This window comes from Crocodylus siamensis, unplaced genomic scaffold (genome assembly GCF_052110815.1).
Source record: "Crocodylus siamensis isolate JL-2025a unplaced genomic scaffold, ASM5211081v1 HiC_scaffold_30, whole genome shotgun sequence".
In the NCBI taxonomy this organism is placed as follows: domain Eukaryota; kingdom Metazoa; phylum Chordata; order Crocodylia; family Crocodylidae; genus Crocodylus; species Crocodylus siamensis.
This window is the reverse complement of record NW_028324440.1, coordinates 27,329-33,766: the sequence shown is the minus strand read 5'-3', so window position 1 is coordinate 33,766 and position 6,438 is coordinate 27,329.

Genomic DNA, 6,438 nt, shown 5'->3' with positions numbered 1-6,438 from the left:
AACAGAGACAGACAGTTGTAGAGAGACAGGCTTACCACAGCTCGTTAGGTGGAGCTGAGTAAGGATACCCATTACCCTGAAGTCCGTAGCAAGACTGAGGCCCTGAACCAGGAAGACAGGGTCAGGGTAGTCATGACTCAGGAAGGGGTTATGGAAGGCCAGGGACAGGAAAACTTTGCCTGGCAACTTAGAATGGAAGAAATGAGGGAAAAGGTGGCCCAATTAGAGCACGACCTAGGGCTAGCAGCGTCCCAGAGAAAGAGGGCCGAAGCAAAGTCAGCAACGTTAGAGCGACAAATATCACTAGGTAAGAAAGAGGGAGAAGCAAAAGAAATTAGCCGCCTGGTGGCGGCGGAGGCAGAGAAAACTCGAGAAATAGAACGGTTGATTGCTCAAGAAGTTCAGAAGAGTCAGGAGAGGGAAGAAAAGCTGCAGAAGATGCAGATGGAGATGGCAGCCTGGATGGCATGGGCTCCTGAGGGCGGTACAACTCAGGCAGGGGAACAGCAGGAGACACAGTAGAAACTGGAAGTGGCTAGAAGCCTAATAGGAGTCCTGCAGAAGGAAGTTCGCAGCCAAGTGGACCAAATAGAAGGTCTGCAGGAGGACCTAGAGAGGTGGCAGGAGAGGTGTTTTCATCTCCAGAAAGAGCTGGACGAAAACCATGCTCAAATAGAAAAGGATAACAAGGTGGTACTGCAGGAGATGGAAAAGGTAAAAGTTTTTATGATAAGCCATGAGGCACTGCGCGGTCAATACCAGGCCCTTGAAGGGGAGCAAGAGAATAAGAAGAAAGAGATTGAGGGGTTAAGGGTGCAAATACAGGAACTGGAGGTAGGAAGAGAACACCTAAGAGAACAAGTCCAGTCACTCAAAACCCTTTTAAGAGAGAGTCAGGCCAAAGAGGCTAACATGGGGGCAGAAAAAGAACAGCTACAGTGGGAAATACAAACTATGAGTGAAGGGATTCAGAGGATGGAGGCTGACAATAAGAGGCTCCAAGAGGCAAATGACCAGAAGGCCATAAAAATCCAAGAGCTCAGGCGGGTGGAAAAATTAAAAGAGAAAGTAACAGCAGGACAAGAATTACGGGTCATGAAAGACTCTGTCACACTAAGGGAAAGGCTGGAAGCTTTGGAAAGGCATCTAGCAGGGTACGTGAGCGTCGCTAAGTCCGAGTTCCACGAGAGAGAGTTACTCAGAGTCTTTAAAGCAAGCAGAGGCACATGTTGAGAACACCCAGCCTAAACTGACGTAATGCCTAAAGAGAGAGGAACTTCCCAGTGCCAAGAATCAAGAAAGCCCTAGAGGGGAAGCCAGGCCAGGACAGCTGGGGAGGAGTCTTAGGGAAGAGAGCCCCATAAAGGTGAAGTTGGATGCCTTACAAAGGGAGGCTCTGTCGGCTACCCTGAAATATTGGGACCTGAGGTGGGACCAGTGGCGGGATCGCCACATGCAAGAAATGAACCAACTAAGGCAACTGAAGGAGCTATCCTTACTACAGGGTAAGGGGGAAAGAGCCACACTTGGGCCAGAGCAGCCAGAGGTGGCCGAATTACCAGAGGTAGGAACAATGGGGAGGGACAAACGCATTCCCTCTAAGAGTGAGACCGCCGGCCCGACATGTAAGGGAAGTACACCGACAGTCCCGAGTCCAAGACGGCAGGAGTCAAAGATAGACCCCGTGAATGGGGGAACAATTCAGCCAGGAAGAGAGATGGAGCCGAGGCACGGGAGAGGGGAAGGAAGGAACAATCAACTAAAGGAAGAGCAGGGCCTGAGAAGAGACCACAGCTCTATATGAGTGGCTTACCCAGACAGATCAGGTGGAGGACTCTGAGAAAGATCCTGGAAGACAAACTAGGAAAAGTGGCCTACGTAAAAATCTATAAAGGGCCTGGAGGGAGATCCACTGGCCAAGGAGAAGTGGAGTTTTGGAAAGTAGAAGATGCCCAGAGAGCTCTGAGTTGTCAGTGGGAGAGCTGGGGAAGGCTCCAAGACCTTCAGGGGGACAGGGAAAGACAGAGAACCCTTCAACTCACCGGGAGGGGAAGACCCCACGGTGTGGAAAGGGAACATAGGTGGGAAAAAGGAGAAGAAATTTCAGAGAGTAGGCAAAAACTTGGCCGGCGAAGGGCATAATGTACCAAGGTTGGCTAATGTCGGGGGACTACCTGTGGCGGGTAAATCCCAATAAATCCCACGTGGTGCGCCTTGGGGAAAAGGTGAGTAGGAGGCGCCTGAAAACCTCCGCCTCCAGTATTTGAGCTGCTGGACACCCAAAGAACATGCAAACGAAGAGCCCTTAACAGATGCCACACCTCGCAACAGTGAAGAGCGGCCCGGTGAGTCTCGAACTTAAGGGGGGCAGGTGTGTCGCAGGGCACTTCCACGCCCCGCTCCTAGCGGGACTCAAATTTAAGGGGGAAGGTGTGTCGCAGGGCACTGAAGTGCCTGCTCCTAAAGAAGGACAGGTGTTGGTTGCTGGGGCAACCAGAAGGGTCAGCTGACCGGAAAGGGGCAGGGCCTGGCCTATATAAACAGCTTAGGCTGAGGCCAAGGAGGCAGTTCCCCTCTGGCAGTGGAGGAAGGTGGAGCTCCGTGGGAGCAGGAAGAGTTGAGAAGCCTGATGGCCTGAGCAGCTTATGGGCAAAGACACCAGGTAGAGGAACCCCCGGCAGGGATGGAAACGATGATTAGCCAGGAGGCTCATTTTGTGTTGCAGCCGGTTGGCTTATGGTTTTGCTTTGTTATTACACCAGAGGACCGGGTGAGGCTGTAGGGGTTGGAGGAGGCCTCATAGGAGCACCCCAGTAGTGTGGGGGTTCCTGGCGCTGGAGAGGGCGCTGCGTTTTGGGGTGTCCCGACCCTGGCCCCAGTGTGGGCAATATCAGGAGGAGCCCAGTGTGGGGGCAGACAAGAAGCCCCAGTGGGGCGTAGGACCCGAGAGGGGGTCTGGAGGCCAGGCACGGCTAAGGCCACCTGAGCCTCAATTGCGGGGATCGTGAGGGAAGACCCCAGGGAGGGCGAGAGTATGGCGTTGAGCCCCAGGGAGGGCACACAGGAGCATTGCGTTTAGCCCCAGGGTGGGCATACACGAATAAGAAGCCCCAGGGAGGGCATACACAAATAAGAGCCCCAGAGAGGTCAAGCGTACGGGTAGAAGCCCTGGAGAGGGCTGCTAAGGGAAGACAAGCCCGGAGGGCCTCCGCGAAGGCACGGGCAACAAGAATAGACACACTAATGTCCGGTACGTCTGAGAGGCTTGGGGCATGGTATAAGGGGTGGTAGGAGCCACGCATAGCCCATAGGGCTGGGTGCACCAAAATCTATCCGCATGGAACAGGGGCCAGGAAAAGTAAGAGCACCGTGTCCAAGGGGACAGATAAAGGCAGCCTCCTTTAGAATACTTGAACCATCAAAGACGCGGTGGGCGAGAACGAGGGTGTGTGATTGCCAACTTGGCACGGTAGGGGGCGCCCGGAGAGATCACAGCCGCTCCTAGGCCCCGCCCTGTGACAATGGTCAAGAAGTCCCCCCTCAGCCTTCTCTTGTGAAGGCTGAACAGGTTCAGGTCCCGCAGTCTCTCATTGTAGGGTCTGCCCTGTTGTCCTCAGATCATGCGGGTGGCCTCCTCTGGACCCTTTCAATGTTGTCCACATCCCTCCTGAAGTGGGGCGCGCAGAACTGGACGCAGTACTCCAGCTGTGGCCTGACCAGTGTGGTATAGAGGGGGAAGATCACCTCCTTGACCTGCTTGAGATGCACCTGTGGATGCACGACAAGGTCCAGTTAGCCCTGCCAACCGTGACCTCGCATTGTCGGCCCATGCTCATCTTGGAGTCGATAATGATTCCAAGATCCCTTTCTGCCTCCGTGCTCTCAAGACGGGAGTTTCCCCATCTTGTAAGTGTGCTGCTGGTTACTACTGCCCAAGTGCAGCATCCTGCACTTGTCAGTGTTGAAACGCATCCTGTTTTGCTAGTCCACCCCTGTAACCTATCCAGGTCTTGCTGCAGCCTTTCCCTCCCTACTAGCGTGCTCACCTCACCCCAAATTTGGGTATCATCAGCAAATTTAAACAGGCTGCATTTCACCCCGTCGTCCAAATCGTTGATGAAGAAATTGAACAGCGCAGGCCCCAGGACCGAGCCCTGGGGGACCCCGCTGCCCACTTCCCCCCAGGTCAAATATGACCCGTCCACCACCACCCTCTGAGTACGACCCTTGAGCCAATCTGCAATCCACCTGACTGTGTAGGCATCAATGCCACAGTCGCCTAGTATTTTAATGAGGTTGGGGTGGGAGACGGTGTCAAAGGCTTTGCTGAAGTCTAGAAAGACTACGTCCACGGCAACACCTGCATCCATTGCCTTTGTGACCTGATCATAAAAGGCAATCAGGTTGGTCTGACATGACCTGCCCCTAATGAAACCATGCTGGTTGCCCTTCAGCATCATCCCTGAAGCCGGCCCATCACAGATGTGCTCCTTGAGGATCTTCTCAAAGATTTTCCCAAGGATCGAGGTAAGACTGACGGGCCTATAGTTGCCCAGGTCCTCTCTCTTCCCTTTTTTGAAGATGGGGACCACGTTAGCTATCTTCCAGTCATCCGGCACCTGGCCCGAGCACCACGAGCACTCGTAAAGCCATGCCAAGGGCCCTGCAATAACCCCTGCTAGCTCCCTCAACACTCTGGGGTGGAGAGCATCTGGACCCGCTGACTTGAACACGTCCAGCCCCTACCGTCCATCACTACTACTACTACAGTTAGGGCAAAAGATTGGGACGTGCTGAGTTTGAGACACTTAAGGGGATCAGCTTGTATAGGCTGATTGACCCAGTTTGGCTCAGACATGCCCTAATGAACTGACTGCTGGCCCATGAAGGTGTCAGCTGCACACCCAGTCTGATTCAGAGGTATCCTGTTAACCTGTGTGCTTGTGTCTGACTGCATTTTATTGTTACCTTAATAAACTGATTCCTGGTATATGAGGGTTTCAGCCTGTACATGCTGATCAAGCCAGCCAGGTCAGGTGTGTCACATTAATCTGTGGCTGTGTGTATGTATTTGATTAATTTGGTAGCTGGAGAAACGCAGGCCCATTGAAAATAAGTCCTGCAAGATAGCTCCATTGAGGGTGAGGACTTGCAGAAGGGAGATATACAGCTCCATATAAAAACACAAGTCACACAAGCAGCACATTGATAGAATTACAAAGACCCTAGAAATGTACCCCTAATAAATGAGCATACCCCAAGTGATGGGCAAACCTGGTAACAGGAGGATGAGGTAGAATGCTGCTTGGTCACTGAAACTTGATTAGAAGATGAACAGGACCTTGTCGTTTAACATCACTTTGATATATGGTGTCTGGGTAGAAGCAATGGCAGAAAGGGACAATGGCTTGGTTTGGCCTTTAAGAGTTTGCACATAGCTATCCAGCGTTACTTCAGTCTTCATGCAAAAGTCCTTTTGCTGCAACCTTTGCTAGGAGGAGTTTTTATTCCTATTTCCATTTGCTTTCAGAGTGGACAAGAATCATGAGCCGTCCAGGTACTGAAAAATCTTCATGGATCAATGTCTTTTTTTTACAGTGATACTCTAGGACTAACTAACAGTTACTCAGGACGTGAGGATATTTTTACCAAGATGGAAGGACTCAAAACATTTTGTGCCCAGAATGACTATTTGGGGGCTCTCACTGTCCCCATCCCACTGGGGTCCATAGAATTCTCCAAGTGGTGGTAAAAGTGGAGAACCTGGGAGGAGGAAGTAGCAAAGTGGTGGGGAAAAAACCTAGTGAAGGACTAAATTGCTGAATTATAATTTTCAGATGCTTGAATTGGCACCTGTAGATGCCAGTTTCTTCATTTTTCCCTCCAATGTTCATTAACGTGTGTCATACTATTATCTTACTGGGTACAACAGGAACTGACTCAGATGAAGCTTTTATTCTTCAAACTGGGAGAAAAAAACTCTTAGATAATATTTTTGACAACATTCAATACTAAGTTAAATTTTCTGCATGGCTGCATAAAAATCAAAGCTTTAAAAGTTAGAAAAAACATCAACTGAACAAATTACAGCTCACCAGCTGAACATGCCTGGCCTGGAGAAAGCAGAGTGGGCAGATGGAGGAACTGGAAGGCACTGGAGTAGTGAGGCTGGGTCGGTGGACAGCAGTCATGTGAATTCCTGTGTTCATACTCATATACAGGGCCAATTTTCTCTAATCTTCCTCTTTCTGGCACCAACTCCTCTGCCCTCCTGTAATCATTCAGGACTCTCTCACTGTCCCATTCAATACACAAAGTCTTCCTCTACCCATGGTCATCAGCACTACCTCCTGGTATGGGGTTTCCCATTATTTCCCTATTTTCTAATAGTAGACTCAGCAGTTACTACTGTGGTCTCTTCTGAAGTAAAGGAATGTG